Consider the following 25,151-nt stretch of genomic DNA (forward strand, 5'->3'; position numbering starts at 1 on the left):
CTTTGTAGCAATTATAACTCTATATACTGAACATTCATATTCCCTGTAGATCTCAAAAATTTGTAATGAAAATTGCATTACATACGTCATTCCATTACTATATCTATAGGGAAAAGCTTAAGTAATAGTCATTTCCAACCTTTTTTTTTCTTCTTTCTTTTTTCTTTCTTTCTTTCTTTCTTTCTTTCTTTCTTTTTTTTTTTTTTTTTTTTTTTTTTTTTTTTTTTAACTCATATATGCATAATGGAAATGGTAGGGCTATGAAGTAGAGATAAATGGTGGGAAAAGTGGAAGTAGAGACACATACAAACAGAAAAAGCATATATATACTTTGCTGTTGTTGTTGTTGTTGTTGTTTTTAAAAAGGCCTTGAGAAAGACTTTTTGCCAGCAGCATAGAAAGGAAAACATGAGGAGAAAGACAAGACCAGTGCTGAGTGGTGCCCCTCAGGGGTCGGTCTTGGGGCCAGTATTCTTTAACATAATTAGCAGTTACAGAGGTGATAGGATAAAGTGCATCCTCAGCAAGATTGCTGAAGACACCAAGTTGGGGAAGGGATGCCATCCAGAAGGACCTTGATAAACTTAAAAGGTGGGCCCTTATGAATCTAATGTTCAACAAAGCAAAGTGCAATGTGTTGCACTTGGATTGGGGTAATCCCACTTTCGGGGTAATCTCCCTTCCCAGGGAGGTGGTTGAGTCACTATCCCTGGATGTGTTTAAAAACCACTTGGATGTGGTGCTCAGGGACATGATTTAGCATAGGGTTGTTAGTGTAGTGTGGTTGGGTTATGGTTGGACTCGATGATCTTTAACCTGAGCTATTTGAAATATCTAGACTGGGAGAAGGGCTCATTGAGAGCAGCTCTGCTAAGGGCTCAGGGGTTCTCATAGAAGAAAAAGTTAACATGAGGCAACAATATGTGTTTGCAGCCTGGAAGGCCAGTGGAATCCCAAACTGCATCAACAGAGGGACAATCAATCAACAGTGTGAGGGAGGAAATTGCCAACCTCTACTTTGCCATTGTGAGGCCCCAGCTGAAGTACTGCATTCAGGTCTGGGGCCCTCAGTAGAGGAAGGGTGTGGGACACTTGGAAAAGGTCTAGAGAACAGCCATGAAGATGATCCAAGGGCTGGAGAACCTCTCCTGTGAAGTTAGATTGAAGGAGCTGGGCTTGTTCAGTCTGGAGAAGAATATGGTGCAACCATATTGTGACCTTCCAATATTTAAAGGGAGATTATCAGGGAAATCATCTTTTTAAATTGATAGTGAAGGAGGAAGATTAGATATAAGAGGAAGTTTTTCTCTGAGAAAGAGGTGACTTGCTGCAAAGGCTGCCTAGAGAGATTGTGGATGCCCTGTCCCTGGAGGTATGCAAGGCCAGAGCGGATGAAGCTCTGGGCAGTCTGATCTAGTACTTGATCTAGTATTTGATCAAGGTAGGTACCTCTATCTGCAGCAGAGGGATTGGAACCAGATGATCATTGAGGTACCTTCCAACCAAAACCATTCTATGATTCCATGAAAAATGCAACTCAATCTTAGCAAACTACAGCTTTCAGAGAATTTCTTGGGACCTCTCCAAAATATGGTCTGAATGTATTAGAGAGCAGACTTGAATCCAGGCTGTGCTGCAGAAAGTTTCTGAGAAATGTTTTTCAAATTATTATCTATTTAATCAGTTAGCAGAGAAATAAAATAATAATAATAATAATAATAATAAAATAATAAAAAAGTAAGTAAGTAGAGGGGGCAGAGGAGAAGATATGAACTAGATTCTTCTGGATTTCTAGTTGTGCTGTGCATTAGAAAAATTCCACGAAGTGCAGGAAGTTCTAAAATTGCTATCAAAGTCTGCAGGCAGGAGGCATATTTATTTACATAAAAGTCAGACGATACATTCAGTGCATGCTTAGAAACAGATAGATGGAACGGAGTTACAACTCCAAATGAATATTAATCCACTGCTATGGCTAATTTTAACAGCTTGAAAGTCAACAAACTCATTTGTCTTAAGTCCAGAAGGAATAGATGTGCTTTTGAAGTGAAGTTATGAAATTATTGCAGGAAATAAAAAGCTAAATATTGTACTAAGTGTTAGAAAAATGAAACACTCGCTTGTCAGGTATCTAAAGAGAAATGAATGCAGATAAATTATAATTAAATGTGAGCATTACAGCAATTTTTTATGCTTCAGAGCTATGCATTACACCTCATTTATCTTCACTCATTCACTATTCTTAATGGGCAAAACTGGTTTTTACTAGCTATTACTCTCTAATGTCATGAAGATGGTGTGTGAAAAACCACAGGTAGCAGAATTGCTGTTCCTAACCTAAAGATGATACTGACTGAATGGCTGAAGCCTGGAAAATAAAACACTGCAGGACCAAAGAAAAGAGCCTTTTATTCATTTCCTACATTATAAACAATGATTGATATCAAAAGAGATGAAAGCAGTGCTTAAAACTAGCTTTACACAAATGATGTTGGATGAACTATTATCCTCTTGCTTTATTCTCAATGAATGGGAGAGTAATCAAGACAACTGTCCTTAAAAAAACTTTTATGAAATTTTATTTTACACTTTCTCCCAAACATCAGTGGGATTTTACACATGATTTAGATGTGCATGACAAAAGCCTCATAAATGGGGGATAAAGACATCCTGTACTTAAAGACAATAAGGAAAAGTACAGAAAATAATAAAAGGGAAAAGTCTAGAGGATAAAATACACTTTAGTACAGCAACCAGGAAAGAAATAAGCAGAGAAGGGCTGATGTCTGAAGTCATGTTCTGATTTCTTCCAAATAGCAGAGAACATAACAGGCTGAGGACTTCAGACTATAGCATTTTTTGTCCAGGAGACGTTAAATGTCTTTAACACCTTAAGTCACTTTAGAGCAATAATACACTAGACAATCATAGCACAAAAAGCACTTGTGGACTTCACAGATACTACACTTTTTCACAACCAGTCATGGTTCCTACCTTAACAGCTACTAAAGCACACTGTGTTTAAGCTCTTTTTGGCAAGGAAGATGGTATCTTCCATGAACTGCTTAGAAGGCAAAACCAAAGATGCAGTATTTCTAACATATAATAAAATTCTAATTCTATCCATGATTACTGGAATTTTGTTAGTAAGTAGATATGACCTTCAGCATATTTAGATGTTGATGTTCAGTGTACACATCTGAATGTTCTTGAATGTTAACCTTCTAAATTTGATTAAGCAATGTGAAGCCCTTTTCTGCTAAAAAGATGTATGTGAAAACACTGCATTATCAACAGTAATAGCATCTTTCAACTTTTCAGGTTTTACTCAGGTCTGAAGATTATTTCTGAAGCTGCACATTCTTCTCAAAAAGTCCTCGAGGTAAGGTTTGCCATATTGAAACACCTAAGTTTGCAGAATTTCAATTAATTGAGCACACTTCATCAATAACAAATCTTTCTTTACTTGAGTCACAAAGCATTACATTTTGATTAGGTTTTCTAGCTCCATATTTTTAATTAACTTTCATGTCCCTTTCTAATATGGCACAGCCTCCTCAGACGTCTCCAGACTCTGCCCACTCATAGAGACAATCTGCATGAAGACTAGTTAAACGCTAAAGGGAAGCAAAACACAAGTCATCCTTCTTTCCAGATCTCAGTCTTATTTGTTCCTTCTTCTCTATTTCTGGAGCTGATTTTCCAAAAAAACTCTGCTCTATGCATCACCTGAAGTCCTTTAACAGCCTGGAGCTCCACAGAGTGGCCAGATGGCCATTAGACACATGCCTGGCCTCCCTAGGGTGATGCACACTGTGATGCTCAGGCCCCTGGGTGAACTGACGGAACCTTAAGAAAATGCATTTTCATTCCTCCTTCAACTTTCTGCTTCCCAGCACCAAAATGGCAAATGCTTTTTCAAACTTAGCGGTCACCTTTCTAGACATTACCATTATGAAGAGCTACTGCTATTTCTCAGCTTTACTTGCACTTAAATTTATCATGCTTGTTACAGGGAGTTACAACTTTTCTCATTTTCAGGAGTTGCTCAGGGTCAGCAACAGCTCAGAAACACCTTTCACCTGAACAAAGTTGATATACCCTATTTCTAGTGACATTTCTCTTTCCAGAACAACTTTTTAACTTTACAAGTAAAAACCTCTGTGACAAATGCAGACTTCCTTTAAAAAAAAATAAAATAATAATAATAAAAATGCAGGCCTTATCATAAGTCAGACAATTGCTTAACGTAGTAATCACTGATCTATTTTTTGTTTCTTTTTGGCATACTGAAGTGTGGTTGTCATTATCGTTACATTCAATTACATGGGAGGCCATGTTGATGCAGTGAACTGGGAAGATTGATTGGTGTGTGCTTACCAGTGCTAAGGGCTTCACTCCCATCTTCTGAGACCTACACTACACTTTTTGTTGTTGTTGTTGTTTAGGACTGTATCTCTACCTATTTCTGAAACTGAATAGAGTATGATTCGCAATGTGATGGATCTTCCTTTTCCTCAGTTTACTTCCAGGGAAATAAACAAACAAAATTGTTTCTGACTTCTCCTGCTGCAATTTCTGCATGCTTTCAGTTCCTAAGCCAAAAGAATAAAAACCTGCATTGCCTCCTCAGTGCTCTGAGGCTCCAAGCCTTTGCTGCAGCTGATCACTCGTATCACATTCCCTTAAAGCTGTGGTAACTCTGGAACAAAACAAGCCTAATATATTTTTTAAAAACCTACAGAATACACTGCAGAGACAGTGAAAGTAGATATTTCATAGCTACATTTATTAACACAAAACTGAACATTGTTTTAAATATGCAACTTCTTTTCCAGCAAAAGTGGTGTTGTTTTTTGTTTGTTTGTTTGTTTTTTGTTTCTCAGAGTACCTGCATTTAAATACATGATGATCATTTTAGGAGAAAACCAAAAAATATAGTTTTTATGGAATTTTCAGTGAGACATTAGCAAAACATTTGAGCAATCCTTCACATATTTTTAGAACAAGCAGCATACCATACTTCAGACTATATTTTCAAACGTTCTGCTACTCTACATCAAAATTGAATAGATCTTTTCTTGTTCACTTCTCTACCATTTCTAATACCACAAAAACTAAGAAATATATATATATATTTCTTCCTTATCATGCTATTTGCAACTTCTACTACTATCATTTGGGGATACTGTATAAGTGTAATCACCAGTTTCCACATTTAAAAAATGTGTTTCTAATACACCGTATTACTTCTTCATTATAATTCCCCTCTTTATAAAAAAAATAGAGAAGAGAAGAGGAGAGGAGAGGAGAGGAGAGGAGAGGAGAGGAGAGGAGAGGAGAGGAGAGGAGAGGAGAGGAGAGGAGAGGAGAGGAGAGGAGAGGAGAGGAGAGGAGAGGAGAGGAGAGGAGAGGAGAGGAGAGGAGAGGAGAGGAGAGGAGAGGAGAGGAGAGGAGAGGAGAGGAGAGGAGAGGAGAGGAGAGGAGAGGAGAGGAGAGGAGAGGAGAGGAGAGGAGAGGAGAGGAGAGGAGAGGAGAGGAATTTCAGAAATTGCCATTACTGTCAAGGCTGAACAGAGATCTATTCCCTGCCATATACCAGAAAGTGTAGAGATTCTCCCTGGTACTCCTCTTGTAAATGTATTTGTAAAAACACTTTTTGTTATCTTTTACAACAGTGTCCATTTCAAGTTCCAGCTAGGCTTTCATTAGATTAAATGTTACATATAAAAATTCATATAGGCTAAAATTCTAGTGTGTGAAGAAAGAAATATCTGCCAGGATCAGTTACCTCACTTTCCTTAGAAAACCAAGTTTATTCCTTACTTTAGTTCTTAAAGGATATTTTTAATAAATTCAGATTCCTGTTCTCCACATTTTCATCTATTTTCACACTGAGATGAAAAGTATGTAGTATTACATTCAGGGAAACCCAGTAGATTAGAAAAATGGTGCTATTAACCTCAAATATTCACTTATTGGTAGTAAGAATAAATTTTAGTAGATATAGGGTGAATATGAAGCATAATTCACACTAGAATGAACATCATTCACTGGAATCTGTCATCAGAAATGTAGTTTCATATAACTGAAACATCTACTGAGTTTATGAGGAAAAAAAATAATCATTTGAAATAAAGCTACCAGATAATATGTGACTTTATGAAAGTGATTAGGCTCTCATTGCTTAATAAAGCAGATTTAGATATTCCATTTGAATCTAATTGGAAAGTATCCAAAGATACACTAATCTTGAAGGAAACAAGCATTTAATTGAAGTTTCATTTACAGACACCACAGTTTCTCCACCCTTTTCTGTCTTTCTGCTCTATATATGATGTAAAACAGACAGGCATTTTCCTCCAACTAGGTCTCTAAATGGGTATTGTTACAAACAGTGGACAGCTGTGACTGTGAAATTTAATTTCAGTCACTATACTGTATTTGGATTGTCAAAAGAAATCATTATTCCCTCAGTTCTCTGGTATGTTAAAAGTGTCTTTGCAGGTAATGCAAAAATAATTTTTAAGTACAATATTCTAAACAATATTGACTTTTTTAAATACTGTGTGTGTGTGTGTGTGTGTGTTTTCTCTCAATCTGGTTGTCCTGCTTATGCTTTCAGCTGTGGAAATAATCCAAGATTTCATTCACACAGTAGTAATTTTTGAAGCATGGAGTAACTTAAAATTAAAATACAGAGATACTGGTTTAGATTCTTCACAAAATGGTAGCTCTGGTTGGTAGCATCTACCAAGCTACCTTCTAACCTACCTTTGCATCCTCAGTTATACCTAAATAAATGGATAGTCCAGTTATCTCAGGGCAACTATATTTTTTCCATCTCCACTCTAACTGTGAGAATTCAATAAAACTGAAATATTGAAGTGAGAATCAAAGCCCAAGACAGATACAAAAAGAAATGAACACACGGTAATGAAAATTTTGTGGAATCAGTGGAAAGAAGGAGGACAGGCAGTGGGGGCCTTTTACGGCCTATCTAGCAAACTCAGAGCACTGTGAGATTCTGCCATTGATGGTAGAAAATGACCCATTATATGATGCTCTTTGTGACTGAGTTTCCTCAGCTCCTATGCAGAATTTTATTCTCTGACTCCATATGAAAGGCTCCTTATTTTCTATCCACAGATGTCTTCTACTGTTAAGCTAAAATATGCTCTTTTCAGAAATTTTTATATCACTAAATCTTATCAGAATGTCCACAGTAAAAGTGTCACAGAAACTCAAGCTGAGAAATTAACATGAAAAAAAAAACAAATAAAATATTATCTAACATTGCTGTTGCAAATAGCAATTTCTGTACAGTATTATGATAAATCTAAAGAAAAATAAGTGATAGATTTGCATAATAAACATGTGATGTTACTTCTATAGAAGTAATGGATTAAAATTCAAGAAACAATGGAAAGAAGAAAATGGACAGCAAAAAAATCTTAGAGTAATTAGATTTTTTTGTTTGTTTGTCAGCAAGTCTTTTCACGTATCTTCTCTATAGTTAAAGTGAATTAGAGTAATAATAGAATACTGAAATCAAATCACATTCTTCCATTAAAACTCTTGAAGTTGTGAATGAATGACCTACTTACAGATATTTCATTAAAAATATAAATTTTTGAGCTCCTAAATGTGGCAAAGATAGAAATTTTCTTCTTCCCATATCTAATATATTTACTATATTTCATAGGAAGTGTAAATCCTGTCAGAGTAAGGATAGCACAGATTTATAGTAATACATTAAAGCATCCATAGTTAGTTCATGTCCATAGACCAATTTTCAGTTAGGTAAAGACTGATAATAAGGTGATTAAAACACATAAAGTGATAAATTGAGAAATATACTCAGAAATCTAAACAAGATCTCTAGTAGAATATTTATGTGAAAGTAACTTTGTTATTATAATGTGTGTGCCCCAGTGGCGCGGTGGTAGAAGTGCCGCTTGCAACACCAGAGGCCCGGGTTCGAATCCTCCCTGTGGCACAAGTGGTAGAAATGCCGCGCTGCTACACAGAAGGCTCGAATCCCGGGAGTTGGGCTCGATGATCTCAAAGGTCCCTTCCAACTCGCACGATACTGTGATACTGTGATAATCTAATAATCTAACAATCTAGATCTGGATTCTCAAATGAAAAAGAATTAAAAAGGAGTAAATCTTAAAAACTTACAAGAAATACTATTGCCAGCTATTCAGGTTAAGAACCATGGGTGTGAAGAAAGTGTGTCTGCATGGTTTGTTGTCACTAAAAATAGAGATAATGGGCTGGGATGATATTGTCTTAAATCAGAACATTTTCAGGAAATTTAAAGTTAAGCAAAATTTTATCAGTAACAGAAGACATGAAGTGCTATCAGGTTCAGGACAGGAAGGAATATGAAGCTGAAGACAAGTTTTAGCTGAAAATCAGGTAATACGGTGATTTTGTAATTTACCTCTCAAACTCCAGAACTTAGAGAAAAATTGTCACTTACCACCTGTGCCTTGTGTGGATCTGACAAATGCTGCAGGACTGTATATAACAAAGCACAATTTAGCCTAAAAATCTGGGAGAAAAACAGAAGAAAGAGAGGTGAAAAGGAAACCGGAGACTGAAACAAAGGATATCCAAGGAATGAAGTAGCCTAACTGATTGCAGTAAATCATATAAAAAACTCATCCATATCATGTCTCATATCTCTGTAATTCTGCTGTTTGTAGTTCATGAGGTGTTTTACAAGTGAAAACAACAAGTGAGGCCACAGCCATATAATCTTTATCTTGAAGGGATAAAAAGGAAAAATATGCTAAAAAAGTTTTTTTTTCAGAAACAAGAACTTGATATAATCACCAGCCTTCAAAGCTAGAATATTAGCTTTTACATCAGGATCTCTGTAAATCAGCCTTATTTTAATTCACTTTATTTTACAAGTATTTCATACTTAGGCCATGTACACAATGGTAATTTTCCTCTGAAAATATAAAATTTTAGAATAGTATTGGCCAGATGCACTTCTCTTCAGGATGCTCATAAAAATAAACTAAAAGCACAGAACTAGATTATTTTTTAGTTAGAAACATCTGTAGCACAGGAACCAAGAAAACTGTCCAGATTCATATGCCATTGTCTGTCCAATTTATATTTTCTATAATAAAGAATGATTTTTAGCAAAGAGGCATATATTTTACTCTTTTCCTACTGGAGCACCAAAAACAGACATCACTCTTATTTTGTATCCGCTGTCATCCATTAGCAGACTCCAGGAATCTCACACACAGTCAAAATTAGGAAAACATATCATCCCTCATATCCCCAAAAATATTTCCTTAATTGCAAATATGATATAATAAACCTGAAGTAAATTATCTTCTTACCACCGTTACTTTACACACTAATAAAAATAAAAAAATATTCTCATACTAAACTGTCTCTTAACACACAAGAATCATTGGACTGTGGCTTTTCACTTGGCACAGAGAGCAAGAAGTTGTTCATTCTCCTAGGCAGATGAGGTAAAATAAACATATACCAGTGTAAAAAAGAAAGAAAAACATTAGTTGATACCAGAGGAAGGTTAAATTATCTCACTCTGCTCTTGCTTCCAAAAATTTATTAACATTTAAAATAAAATAAAAGCAGTTTCAAAATAACGGTTGCCTAAGGTACATGATTCTCCTTATAGTGTATAGTTGGCAGAGCTGCTTTAATTCACTCTGTGATGTTATCTTCAGTATGTCATGTCATGATTTTTTTTTTCCTTGAGAAAACCAATTAACCAAAACAATTTGTAAAACAAAGATTATGAAACAGCATACATAATATGCTGATTTGCCTATTATTTTATACCAGCTGACCTTTAGTGGTTCCATAGAGGATTCTCTCCTTTGTCTTGGATTATAACACAGAGAGATTTCCCTTGACTTGAAATGTTCTATGGTAGGAAAAGAAAGAGAGAAACAGAGGGAAAGAGAGAGAGAAAGAAAGAGAGAGAGAAAGAAAGAGAGAGAGAAAGAAAGAGAGAGAGAAAGAAAGAGAAGGAAGGAAGGAAGGAAGAAAGGAAGGAAGGAAGGAAGGAAGGAAGGAAGGAAGGAAGGAAGGAAGGAAGGAAGGAAGGAAGGAAGGAAGGAAGGAAGGAAGGAAGGAAGGAAGGAAGGAAGGAAGGAAGGAAGGAAGGAAGGAAGGAAGGAAGGAAGGAAGGAAGGAAGGAAGGAAGGAAGGAAGGAAGGAAGGAAGGAAGGAAGGAAGGAAGGAAGGAAGGAAGGAAGGAAGGAAGGAAGGAAGGAAGGAAGGAAGGAAGGAAGGAAGGAAGGAAGGAAGGAAGGAAGGAAGGAAGGAAGGAAGGAAGGAAGGAAGGAAGGAAGGAAGGAAGGAAGGAAGGAAGGAAGGAAGGAAGGAAGGAAGGAAGGAAGGAAGGAAGGAAGGAAGGAAGGAAGGAAGGAAGGAAGGAAGGAAGGAAGGAAGGAAGGAAGGAAGGAAGGAAGGAAGGAAGGAAGGAAGGGAGGAAGGGAGGAAGGGAGGAAGGGAGGAAGGGAGGGAGGGAGGGAGGGAGGGAGGGAGGGAGGGAGGGAGGGAGGGAGGGAGGGAGGGAGGGAGGGAGGCATTTTAAAATGATAAAAGGATAAAAGGAATTTTCAGTGGAGCGTGAGCTGGATGCAATACTGGAAATCTTGTTACTAAAGAAAAATAAGTCTAGAGAGAGCAAATGGACATTTCTAATTGTTCTGAAACAAAATGGCTTTCCAAATTGTTGTTTGTGGTACCTATATGACTGCCTTTAACTGCAGTAGAGAGGGATTAAAGGTGCTGTCCTGTTACTGGGATGCCTCCCAGATTAGCCCACCGAAGGCTTTGCTCAATAAATGCAGAGAGAATGGTTCAATACCACACAGCTTTCTAAGGGCTAGTTTTCAAGAGAGCCTGAAACAAATGGAGAGCCAGGGAACTAACACACACCTGGGAACTTTTCTGAGATTTACTTTTGTCTTCTGCCAAGGCTGATCTTTCTCCCTCAACCCAGCAATTCAAGTGTTTCTATTTTTCCTATGAGAATGAAGGTATGAATACATAACAAGCATGACCTGGAGGACACAAAAACTTTTCAGTCCAGTTTCTTGTAGTTAGGGACACAGACACAAAGTGCAGGAAATGGGACAGGGACTTGCAAAATGTTGCCCTGTTTTGGGGTGCACGGATGTGAAACTTGGCAGTAGATAAGCAATGGTGCTGCTGAAGACACTGAAAATCAAGCAAAATATATATTTCAGGGAAGTGACTGAATTTCAAGGAAGTTACTGAGGTACCTAAAGATTCAGTGTTATTTCAGATTTTACAGTGTTTCATGCTTGAACTCCTATTCTTCAGCTACATGTTTTCCCTGTGGGCTCTTCTTTTGATCCTTCCCTCACAAGGTACCTAGATCTCTGGGAGCAAGTAAAACGTTAACGTACCTGGATTTCTTCTCTGAATTATTTCTACAAAATCACACAACTGCAGAGACAGAAATACCCTAAAAATCCCTTCAGTGTGTGGTGAAGAGTCAAATAAGACTTCCATCTGAAATAATGCTACAGGCTTCTACAGAGCATGCAGTTTGTATGCAAAGGCCCTGGGAATAAGAACTGAACAGTTCTCTGCACGACCAAGGAAGCTGTTTGATTTGAATACAGAGATAACAAACATTTATCTTGGTAAGTGGCATGGGACAGAATTAAGCACAGTTGGATAACAACCTTTGAGAGTAACGAGATAGCATGTAGAGATGTTCCTTTATTTTCCCTCTTTTAATTATATGCTGTAGGTCATTAAATCTTCTTATCATACTCCTGCGCATCCAATTCCTAACGTAACTTGAATGTAATTGCCTTTTTAACAAAGCCAGATTCAAAGTTAGAACTTTTTCCGTCAGCTTTTATTAAAGGAGCAGAAGAACTAAACAGTATGGCTTAAAGCTATTTTTTTTGCATTCATTAGATTGGAAGAAATATTCAATTTACAGGGAAAAGGAACAGAAATTGGACCTAGCTATTGCCACTGCTCTGTGTCACTCCTGGAAGACCAATTGTAGCATTTCCAAACATGTTCCACCAGAAGTGCACGTGGGGAGGAAGTTGCCTTGCAGTTTAACCTTTACACAAACACCTCCCAGTAATGCTCTCATTAAGCATTTTAAATCTTGATTTTATGATAATGGGACTTACTATGCAGAGTATAGACTGTTAGAGAAAGTTTGGATCCACCTGTCCAGAAGAGGTAGACTAATCTTTGGCAGTCGGATGATTATTGCAATGATGGTGGCTTTAAGCCTACGGGCTTATGAATAGGAGTTCAAAATGGCAAAGCTTATGCAACCAAATGGTGAATAAGTGAGGACAAGGAGAAATCTGACAAGTGTTCCCATGACAAGAACTTGAAGGCCAGCCTTAAAATCATACAATCATAAAATCACAGTTTTATGAAATCTTAGAGCTTGGAAGGGATCACTGGAGATCCCATAATCCAACCCCCTGCAACAGAAGACTCCCTACAACAGGTTGAGCAGGAAGGCATTCAGGTGGGTTTTGAGTATCTCCAGAGAAAGAAATTAAAAATTTCTGGGCAGCCTATTCTAGTGCTGTTTCATCTTCAAAGTAAAGTAGTTCTTCCTCGTGTTTTTTTTTAAATTTTCTCTGTGTTCCTCTCAGCCTTTTTGGATGAAGATAGGCACTCAAGTGATGCAAGAACAGGTGAAAGTATAAATGTAGACACTGGCAAAAGGATTAAGTTACCCTGTTTTGGAGATAGTGACAGATATTCTTAAACTTTCTAGCAAAGAAAGGAAAAAGTACACTCACTCAATAATTCTAGCTCAGGGTACTCAGCTGGGAGGGAAACAAGAAAGGAAAGAGTCACAGTAAAGGAAATGACCCTGCCATAAAATCCACTGACAACAGAAAGGCAGAAAAATGGCAAAAAGATCAGTCAGGAAATATTCCATACAAAGAAATATTAGAAATGTTTAATCTTGTAATGCAACTCTGTAGAGAGATCATACTGTTTACCATTCATGACAGATAAACATATATAGTAAGAAACAAATTGATCTGTACAAAACAAAATGAACAAAACAAAGAAAAAAACATTAACAGTTCCAATATCTAAAATGGATCCTAAAAAGATGAAGGAAGAAAAGTTCAGACTAAGATTACTGCACACGTTATGATTAATCAAACTGACTAAGATGCAATGAACAAAAGGCACAAAAGGCCAAGAGCAAATACCAGGAAGCAAAAGAAGAAAGAAACACAGTTTTAAAAAACACAGATGCGCTGTATAGAGACAAATGAGGAGAAAACAATCAAGAGAAAGTTAATTCAGGACCATCTTAGCATTTTTACTATCATCACTAAAACAGTTATAGTTAAGAGCTTTAAAATAAACAAATATATAATATGTCATATATTTAATCTGCCCAATATATGGACAAATCAAATGCTTTCAAGTCGGAAGATCTGATGATACATTGTTACAATTTCTGAATTAATAATGATTATATGTGGGAAGTAAGGAGGAATGTTTGAGAACTAGGAGAAATTTGAAAAGGCCATAGATACTATTTGTCCTCAAAGTGCAAGCAAAAAGAGATCAAGCTATCCTAGCTTCAACACACAGAGATATCTAACAAATTACTAGAAGATCAATATGTAAACAATAATTTAAAACATGGATTTTCCCATTGTACATTATACCCAAACCAATCTCATCTTTATTTGGAAAGGTCATTTAATCTATTATTAAAGGAACAAATTAACTGTAACATAAATTGATTTTTTTTTTTAGAGTCACACGTGAGATTTAAGATAAGAGCACATATTCTGAATAAAACCACTCTAAGTGCAAACATACGTAGTTGAAAAGTCTTATTCAGAAAGACTTATAAATGGTTAGCAGTTTAATCTGGAGAACAGCTCACAGCTTATAAAAGTGCACAGTACAAAGTATGAGATGTTAAAAATTGTACCAGTACAGTTTTTCTCTTAATACCTTCATGAACTTTTAAAAAATAATTTATAGCTTTTTTTTATTTAAAAATTGTTTGTTTCTCTCTTTTTTTTTTTTTTAATTTTTATTTATTTATTTGTTTATTTATTTATTTTTCCCCAGTGATCATTATTTTTACTGTTGTGCCTAAATGGCTTTTCATAGTTTCCCTTTGAAAAAAAAAGCATTAATATTCTTTTCATTATCTTCACTAAAAGGTGATCTTGATGTAGCCATGATGGTTTTTCATCATGAATCCTAATTTTCAATTTTTTTTTTAATTTTTTTTTAAGTTTTCAGTAGCGTGCATTCCTACTAACTTTTATGCCATCTGAAATACAGTATTTTCTGTATTTTCTTATATGATTTTTCTTAGTAATTCTCTGGCTGAAACCTATAATCTGTATGCTACTGTAAACACAAGCTTAATTCTTCAGAATAATGGGTACTTACATTTCATGATCACTTCCACACAAATGTCAATGGCTTACGGGCTGGTTCAGCCCAGTTCCTTGAGTAGCGGGGTGGAGGGATCTGAAGATCTGCATCTCTGGATAAAGGAAGCAGGGACCCTGAATAATTAAAAACAGTGACAATGATAAGAGGAGAAACAAACTAATTTACAAAATGGGGTATCAGAATGCAAGAAAAAACACTATAATACAATATAATTAGAACTGAAGCTAATAAATCAAATGTAATGAGAGAAAGGGCATGCAGTTGGGAGGAGCAGCAGAGAGAGAGCCTGACCCACCGAGGCCTTATAAGTGTTCCCCCTGATCAGGAATGATATCAGAACAATGAACAGTCTTCTGAGGTATGTAGTTCTTCATCCCTTCCAGACAGATGCTCAGAACTAGGGCATTAACTCTTTAACTCCCAGTGCAATACATGATGCTATGACATGGAATACCAATAACCAAAAATAATAAAACCACAAGAATAAATTACCTTCAATCTTTCACACTCAGAATCAACTGCTTACTACTACGTAGCTGCTCCTTAAGTAAATCAACTCACCATTTGAAATACAATGATGTCCCTAAATAGATGTATCCTAAGCTTCTTTATTTTTCAGACTACCACTGACAATCTGATAACTTCTGATACACATCCATTATTATTCATCTTGCTCTTTAGACAATTCCAAAAAGGGTTAGGGAGATGGGAGCTGGGCTCAAGGAAACAAACAGAGCAGCAGCAATGATCTAAGGAGGAAAAGTTATTTTACTATGATATCAGAATGCAAGATAACACAATATAATACAACCTAATTAAAAACTGAGGTGAAGTAAGGAAGAGTTTTCTGAAGACCGAGAAGACTACTTTGACAACTAAAAAAACCACTTATTAATTAAAATCTTTATCCAAAATAGATGTAAATACAAGACTACCTGTACAGAGGTACTTTGTGAAAGAGAAGACTATTTAATTTTGTTTTTATTTTTATATTACTAAACTATGGTTCAAAGCTAGTGTTTCCACAATACTAACTGTGACAAGGCATTCATTCCATATACAACACTTTGACCTTTACTCTATTATTTATGATATTTATGCTCTAATTCAAATGGTTTAAATCCATATATTTCCTTATCGATATATCTGCACATTCATAAGAATGTACTTAACTTTGAGGGAAAAACTGCAGGACCTAGTGAAATAACCTTTTTTCTAAAAAATGTAAAGGAAGTAAGAGCATCAACATCCTTTCTACTTGTGAATACTTTTCTTATGTATCAAAATAATACTTTACACCAAATTTTATTTCTACATTTCTTTTCTTTGTAGCCCTGTACTGAACCTAGCAGTTATCAGATGTGAATTAAAAAAGCACAAACAACAAAGAAAAACACAACACATAATTTTCATCTTCACTAATGATTGTATCAACATTAGAACAGATATTGGAAAGAGAAATAGTTCATCAGCATTTAGTAGTTCAGCTGCCACCTGAAGTATAAGATTGAAAACGCATTGCAGCCTTTCACTTGTAAATCCACTTATCGTCCTATGACTTTGAAGACAAGGACAGAAGCTTCACATCTACCTTATATTTCTTTTGCCAAAATTATATGTTTGACCTAATCGTTCTTCTCCTGTCTCAAGCCTTCCCCATCAGGCACTGAAATTATTCTCCATAAGAAAAATTACAAGCAAGTTGATTTTCCTCCACTTATCGTTGTCATGATTTTAGTCCAAAGTAACATGCCAAAATCTCTACAACAAAATAATTTCATCAAACTCATAACTGAGTTGATTTGTCTGGCTACTTGTGGAGTCTTCTCCCTAGTAGAGATGGTTGCACTCCCATATTTATTCAAAGATTGAGTTTACTGTCTGCCTGAGAGCTCGGATACCCTCACCATCATTTACACTCATGATGGAAATTATACCTGTAGTAGTAAAGTGGTGTCATTACATGATGTATTAAATGTGAGAAAAGGGGAAAACTAAGAAATTTACACTGAAATGAATTGATCTGGGATATCTTCCAATAGCTGTGCCAAAGTTTCTTTTTGTTTTGTTTTGTTTTCTCTTTCATAAAGTGACATTTTCTTTCTCTCTTCTTTGCAGTGCCAAAATGTAAAATGCAATGGCTCTTGTTCTTATTGTACACTGTATTGTAAAATGTTTTCATTTTTACGGTGAATGCTGGATTTTCTCCTAGAGCTTCCAGACACCTATGTACCAATTTCTGTTCACAAGAGAGTTGAACAACTGATCTCATCTTACAACAGTTTTTAAGGTTCTGTTTCTCTTACTTCCTAAAAAAAGTTTTAAGGGACAGAAAATAAATTCAAGAGAGGGAGAAGCACCAGATGGCAAAAATCATTTTGGCTGAATGACAACCAAATGTCTACTGCACTTAGAGAAGACACTTCATTTGTTCTTCAAAAGTTTATGTAAAAAGCAGTTCCAGTGATGTGGAGGGAAGGAATATTTACATTCTAGCAGTTCTTGGTGTTGTTATGCCATTAGCTAAAAACTATTTCTAGCTGAATTCCTGTAATTTCACTAAATTGTGAGTACTGATTTCAGAAAACAGTTAAAAGACAAAGCAGATATTCCACTTTCTCCTCTCTAAAGAATTTTCTTTTAACATCAGTATTTATCACAGACACCACAGTAAGAAGTTGATGTGAATTCCATTTTGAAAATCAAAGTCACATAGCCACTCTGAGTTCTTGGACAAAAAGAAATTTGATGTCTTTTGAGATCAATGGAGATCTGAGACTAAAATGATTGGGGGGGAAGACGTGTGGGGGGAATAGAGTAATGTATTACTACTGAATGATATATTCATTAAGCAACTGTTTCTAATCAACAAATCATGCACTGAAAAGCTCTAGCAGCTTAACTTGCTCAGCTCTTGTAAGTGAATGCAGGAAGTGTCTAAAATAGCAGCAAAAGTAAGTGAAAAATGAATATCCCATGGTGGCCACAGTTTGCGTTGAGTTGCGACAGATGTATTGATATATGCTAGAAATACAATACAGCCCAGAGGAAGCAGCCTACGAGGTTCCTGCAGTGTGTGGAAGATAACTTCTTGACATGGCTGGTAGGAGAGTCTACCAGGGGAGGTGCCCTTCTAGACCTGCTGTTCTCAAACAGAAGGACTGGTACGAGGTGTGATGATCAGGGACTGTTTTGAGCAGAGCAATCACATTATTGGTGAAGTCAGGAAGGAGGTCAGAAAACTTCTCTCGTGGACTTCCAGAGAGTGGGCTTTGAACTGTTCAGGATTCTGGAAAGGAGACTTATTTAACAGTCCTTCCCTTGAAAATCAGTCTTGAAGGTCAAAGGGGTTAGGAAGACTGAATCACAGTATCACACAGAATCACACAGAATCACACAGAATCACACAGAATCACAGAATAGCCTGGGTTGGAAGGGACTTCAAGGATCATGAATCTCTACAACCCCCCCACCTCCACAGGCAGGGCTACCAGCCTCTACATTTAATACTTGACCAGACTGCCCAGGGCCCCATCCAACCTGGCCTTAAACACCTCCAGGGATGGGGCATCCACAGCCTCTCTGGGCAGCCTGTTCCAACATCTCACCATCCTCATAATAAAGAACTTCCCCCTGACATACAACTTAAATCTTCCCCCTGACATACAACTTAAATCTTCCCTCTTTCAAAATAAAACCATATCCTTTTGTCCTGCTTTCATCTACCCTTGTAAAGAGTTGACTGCCCTCCTGTTTATAGGCTCCCTTCAGGTACTGAAAGGCTGCAATGAGGTCACCCAACAGCCTTCTCTTCTCCAGGATGTACAAACCCAGCTCCTTCAGCCTGTCATCATAAGAGGTGTCCCAGCCCCCAGATCATCTATTTGGCCCTGCTCTGGACCCTATTCCACAACTCTCTATCTTTTGTACTGGAGGACAGAGAACTCCAGATGGAGCCTCACAAGGGCAGAACAAGAAGGAAGCCTTAGAGGCACAGGATTAGTTTCTCCCACTGTGCTGCAAGATGAACCAGTGTGGAAGAAGACCACTGTGGACAAAGATGAAACTGATGAGACTCCAGGAGAAAATGAGAGTTTACCTCCTGTGGAAGAAGCGACAAGCAACTTAGGAAGACTACAAGGAAGCTGTTAGCATGTGCAGGGAGAAAATCAGAAAGACTAAAGCTCAACTAGAATTTAATCTGGACACCATTGCTAGTGATAATAAAAAAATGTATGTACAAGTATATAAACAACAAGAAGAAGCCAAGGAAAATCTCTGTCCTTTACTGGATGTAGCAGGGAAAACAGTTACTAAGGATATAGGCTGAAGTTCTCAATTCCTTCTTTACTTCTGGCTTTAATAGTTAGGCCAGTTATCCTCAGGGTACTCAGCCTGCTAACCTGGAACTCTGGAGTAAGAAGCAGACTAAATCCTTTTGGATTTAGATACAGATGGAAACAAAGATTTGCTATTCCATCTAGCTTGTCTCAAGTCAATGGGGCCAGATGGGATTTACCTGAGGGTGTTAAAGGAGCTGGCAGATGTGATCACCCAACTGTTTTCCATCATCTCTCAGCATTCCTGGTCAACCTAAGATGTCCCACGTGACTGGAGGCTTGCTAATGTAATTCCCATCTACAAGAAGGGCGATAAGGAAGATCTGGGGTGCCACAGGCCTGTCAGCCTGACCTCTGTGCCAGGGAAGGTTATGAAGCAGATCATCTTGAGCATAAACATGACATGTGCAAGACAACCAGATCAGGGCTAGCCAGTATAGGTTCATGAAAGGCAGGTCCTGCTTGACGTATCTCAACTCCTTCTGTGACCGGATGAACTGCCTGGTGGATGACAGAAAGGATGTGAAGGTAATCTACCTAGATTTTAGTGAAGACTTTTACACTGTCTCCAGCAGTATTCTCCTAGAGAAGTTGGCAGCCTGTGGCTTAGACAGGTACACTCTGAGGTTGGATGACTGGGCCCAGAGAGTGGTGGTGAATGGAGTTAAATCTAGCTGGTGACAACTCACAAGTGGTGTTACCCACGGGTCAATATTAGGGTCTGTCCTGTTTCATCTTTATTGATGACCTGGATGAGGGGATTGAGTGCACCCTCTGTAAGCCTCCAGATGACACAAAGTTGGGGAGAAATTTTGATCTGCCTCGGGATAGAAAGGCCCTTCAAAGGTATCAGGACAAGCTGGATTGCTAGGCTGAGGCCAATGGGATGAAGTTTGAGATGATCAAGTGCAAGGTCCTGCACTTAGGCCACAACAACCCCAAAGAACGCCATAGTCTACCATAGGAGTAGAGTGCATGGAAAGCTGTGCAACAGAAAAAGAGCTGGAGGTGTTAGACAGTATTCAGCTGAACATGAGTCAGGAGTGTGCCTAGCCAGGAGGACCAGAAAAAGAGTTATAATTCTGCATGTGGCTCTGGTGAGGCTGCATCTTGAGTTTAGGTTTAGGCCCTTCTCTACAAGAAAGACACTGAAGTCCTTGAGAGTGTCCACAGAAGAGCAATGAATATGTGAAGGGTCTGGAGCACAAGTGGGGAAAAGGCTCAGGAAACAAAGATTGTTCAGTTTGGAGAAGACAAGGCTTAGGGAAGAATCTGTCACTCTCTACAATCACCTGAAAGGAAGTTGTGAAGAAGTGGAGGTAGGGCTCTTCTTCCAGGTAACAAGCAATAGGACTAGAGAAAATGGCCTTCAGTTGATCCAGGGGAGGTTTAGATTGGATATTCAAATGAATTTCTTCTCAGAAAGAGTGATGAGATGTTGGAACTGGTTGCCCACAGAAGTTGTGGAGTCACCAACCCTGGAGGTATATAAGGGAAGGGTAGATGCAGTATTAAGGGACTTGGTCTAGTGGGCATTATTGCAGGAAGGTGGACGGTTGGACTAGAGGCCTTTGCTCTAAAGTCCTAGGACTTAGAGGTCTTTTCCAACTTTATTGATTCTATGTTTCTATACTAATGATCTAAAACTATGATGTTACTTGCTGGCATTTCTAAATGTACCAAATATTTTCAATTACTGTAAACAAAACGAATGAAGATTTGTGCACGTATTTCTCTTTAAATATATTGAAAATTAAGTGCTGAACAGGTCAAAAATCCAAGCACTGATCACCTTCCCTTTCACTGTTACCACCTTATCAAAACTTTTGCTACTTCTTTTAATGTCAGGGACAACAAATGGGCTACAGACTGCAGGTTCCTGTGCAGTAAACAACTGTATAACCACGAAGACAGAATCATTCCAAGTTTGTTTCATAGATGGCAGCAGGACAACAGTAATTTGAAAGTTCCTCGTTCTTACTGCTTGCAGTTGTTGCTAAAAAGTTCTTGTGCACAGATTCTCTCTGCAAAGCACAAAAGCAGTTGATCTCTGAGGGTTTAATTAATTGTAAAAATAACAAATTGCAAACTGCAAAGTGTGTGAGAGGAAAACATCCTTTCATGCAGGTGCACAAAGGCAAGCCTGTAGGCCAGTGGGGACTTCTGGGAAGGGCAGCCTGGAAAACAAACAATAAAAGAATAAGCATGTTCTAGAAACTTATGATTTTATTCGTACTCTCTGAAAGAAGTGTGTTACTTAGCTGTGGGAATAGATAGCAGTAAAGCTTTCTTCAGATTGATTTGTAGGTATTTATGCCAAATAATTAAGAAAACAAATTTTCCTGAGTTTGGTGTAACAACAGTAGGTTGTTGATGCCAACTGGATTAGCAATTTATTTATAGAAATAGTGAAAAATATAATCCAGAAAGACAGAGTAATGGAAGATGAAACAGTTATGATAATAGATACATTTCCTTGCCCAAGTTCCATTTAGGTGCTTTCAGACAGAAATGGAAATTGTTTTTGACATTCAATTTCCCCTTTTATTTTGGCTTTATTTTAGTCTCACTGAGTGTGTTTCATTTCCTTGAAATTCACCTCCCACATGTGAGCATGGCCTTTTCTTATTTAAGAAATACAGTCTTCTGGACAAATAGATCCTTGTCTACATGGATAGTGTGACATTAGGTTCTCAACTTGGAGAGATAAGCAAAATAAAAAGCCTATCCTGAAGTATTGAGAAAGGAAGGAGAGGGAAAGGGAGGCTGTGAGACCATTTTAACTTACATTGTTGGTTCTCTGAGAACTAAAAGAGAAAGTATCTCTGTTTACTAGTAAATAGAAGTGAACAGAGAAGTAATAGGATATTTAGAAATTACAATGGTATTACTTCTGCATCTTTTTATGGATTGCAGTCCAAGGACAGACTGGGAACATTTTTTGAGAATAAAAGAAATTTAAAGAATTTTTGTTATTAGCTTGATTGAGTAGTTTTTTTAAAAGGGAACTAGTTTGTCATCCACTGACAGACTACTGTCCACCCTTGAGAAATAAAAATATGAAAATCTTGCTTTTGCTATGGGTAATAATTCTGTGCAGAAACTTCCTTCACAGGAAATATACTAATATTGTGTCAGCTGTTTTTGTCTTGAAATATGTCTTATAATACTAACAGAACAGATTCAGAGATGCCATAATAATTCCTTGTTCTGGAAATTTGGCTTAGAAGTGTCAGAATGTTTTGCCGTTGAGAAGCTATTTTCATTTCCTGCAAAGACATTACATCCTATGAAATTTGTGATTTGAGAATCTCATCTCTCTTACTTTTAAATGTCTCAGTTTCAAAAACACTCTACATTTGCTATGACACACTGTGTCAGTTAACTACCTGCATAAAAAGTTGGTACCCTCCTGCATGTAACTCCTTTCAAGTACTGGAAGATAGCAACCTTTCAAAGCTTTCTCTTCTCCAAGCTAAATAAGCTCAACTACCTACATCTTTTACCATAAGATGCTCCAGCAGTCTGATAATCTTCATAGCACTCCTCTAGACTTGCCCTCACTGTTCTACATCTTTCTTGTGTTGAAGGTCTGGATGCAGTACTCCAGAAGGGGCCTTATGAGGCTAGAGTAGAGGGGACAGTCACCTCCCTTGCCTTTCCCTCAACCTTCTATGCTCATAGATATTGACAGGAGAAGGGAGAAAGGATTTTAACTGAAAGAAGTTAGATGTTAGATGTTCAGGTTAGATGTTAGAAAAGAAATTCTTCCCCTAGATGATGATAAGGTACTGGCATAGTCTGCCCAGAGAAGCTGTGGGTGCTCCATCCCTGGAGGCATTCAAAGCCAGGTTGGACAGGGGCCTCAACAGCCTGATCTGGGGGTGGCAGCCTTGCCCATGGCAGTGTTTTGGAACTAGATTATTTCAAGATTATCCAGCTCAAGCCATTCTGCGGTTCTATGATTCTATGATTAACTGAGGAGGACTTTAAAATGTAGGAGTACAAGTCCAATAAAACAAATATCTGAAGAAGGTAGAACCTTAGAACCATAGAATCATTTGAGTTGGAAGGGACATTTATGTCATCTAGTCCAACTTTCCTGCAATGAACAGGGACACCTGCACCTAGATCAGGGTGCTCAGAATGCTGTTCATCTTGAAATTAGACATTAAACCATTAAACATGAGTTTATACTACAGCCCACAGTTAGAAAAATATAGCACCGAGGGAAAAAAACAAACAAACAAACAAACAAAAAAAAAACATGTTAAATTTTCTTCAAGCAAAATATTTAAGCTTTTCTAGTGGAAAGCCGGTACAGTATGATAGGATTTTATTTTTTATTTTTTATTTTTTCCAGCAAGTTTAATATATAGAAGACTTCCAGCTGTGTCTAGGGATAATATTTGAATTTTTTAGGAAATGCTGGAATAGTGTTGCCATTTGTCTCCCACTAGTCCACTAGTCACCAGCAAGTGGCTCCACACTGTTTGAGAGGTTTCTTGCTATGTTCTTTGTAATTCAGTTCATTGGAAATAAGCATTTTTGCTATAGGTTTTACAGTTGTTATGTGATGACGGCTATAAATCAAGTTTAGAAAGATTAGTACATTACATTTCTAAATAAAATTTCAGTACTTGAAGGAAACAACATTATTTACTGTAACAATTTCGTAGCTTTTGGTTAGATCTAACGTTATGGAGAAAAAACTTTATGCCTTCAGGGTGTCATTTCTTCTGCAATTTGTATGTTTGGGTTCCAACACAATATCCACCTGAACATAATTCACTCCTTCTTTTCTCTGCATTCACATGTATTATGTGCTGTTGGAGAAGCAAGAATCAGTGAGTGAATTTGAAGGCAGAAAGATGACAGCTATGGAATAGGAAAACTCTTATTTCACTGTGTTCAATGTCAGAGAATCCTTGACATAATCAATTTTTCAGGAACAGGCTGTTAAATTGCTTACAAGTTGATAAAATGTAACCAGTAAATCTTAAAGTAGACTTTATATGGACTTTATTTTTTGAACCAGACTGAAAAGCCAAGATATAAAAATATCACTCTACAAGTAAAAGCTAGCAACCTTTATGAAAGTATATGTATCAGCATTGACTTTATCCTGGAACACCAAGAAGGACACTTAGAATTGCTAGTTAGAAAGTGTTTTGTTTGTTCTTTACATTTTTAAAAGACCTGAATTATGAAGTATTGTTATAAAAAATAAACTTTGCCTGTCAGAGCTTTGTTCAGAAAATCTAAAAACATTCAGTGATCAGAAGGACTGTACTTTCCTTTTTTTTAGTCTCTTTTCTCTTAAATATTCTTAATGATATATATGATTTTCCCAATTTAACTTCAAGGTGGCTAATGATTATACAAAGACAAAATATGAAATGGAAATCAGATCCCATCAGATCTGAAATGAATCTGATGAAGAGCTGAATCAACTAGAAATGGAAATTAATATGTTTGAACCATAAGAGAATTGACCAGGAATATTTTTCAAACTTGTCTCTCAGGGTATCTGAGTTATTTATTTAAAATATAAACAATTTTTAATATAAAAAATCATAGAGATTACAGATCTCTGCCACTTATAAAACTAGAAACTTTTCTGGAAATAACCCTGAAGGACTTCACATAATCATCTTGAATCCATTCTTTAATAAAAATGAAAATAATAAAATAAATTAAATATAAAATATAATAAACAAAATACAATCTAATAAAATAAAATAATAAATAAACTACTTTGTTAATAAAAGATTATCAACATTAACATTTACTATTATTATAACTATTAACATCACTTAGTCCCTTAAAAGTTCAGAAGAGATATTGTAGTGGCTAAAAATATAAACAATGTTTAAGTAATTCAACTCATATTTGCCCTGTAAGACACAAGACAAATACACAGTTTTTAGAACCAGGAAGATTCTGGTTTGTAATGAAACATGACAAACAAGAGGCAGATTATCTACCACTGCATAAGAAGAGCACAGACAAATAGATGAGTTTTAGTGAGGTTGTAGGTGGTCTCACACACTTCCCCACATATATTATTCAGGCTTGACAGAGGATCTATGTACCTTTTTTTGTGGTTGAAACCTAAACAGACTTCCTCAGCAGTCTGCTAACATCTTTTTCTAGTAATCTGAATTCAACTCTCCTTCTGTTTTTCAAACTTATTAGTTACTTTCTTACTCAATAGAGACATGAAATGTAACTCATTTCTCTCCCTTTCTCAGGAGCTTTTAATATACATGAAATTCATTGCATCTCACCTGCACCTTTTCTCAGAAATACTCTTTCAAGAATTCAGTAATTTCCTTTTTT

General features: G+C 36.9%; 1 long non-coding RNA gene across 1 annotated transcript in view; it reads right to left on the reverse strand.

Moving 5' to 3' along the window:
- Positions 1-25,151, reverse strand: part of LOC140263746 (uncharacterized) — a 192,419-nt gene that overhangs the window by 30,998 nt on the left and 136,270 nt on the right. Inside the window, exon 3 of the long non-coding RNA XR_011905949.1 lies at positions 14,464-14,582. This is a non-coding gene — a long non-coding RNA (uncharacterized lncRNA). The remainder of the gene's footprint in view (positions 1-14,463; positions 14,583-25,151) is intronic.

The sequence above is a fragment of the Excalfactoria chinensis genome, chromosome Z (genome assembly GCF_039878825.1).
Source record: "Excalfactoria chinensis isolate bCotChi1 chromosome Z, bCotChi1.hap2, whole genome shotgun sequence".
Classification (NCBI taxonomy): Eukaryota; Metazoa; Chordata; class Aves; order Galliformes; family Phasianidae; genus Excalfactoria; species Excalfactoria chinensis.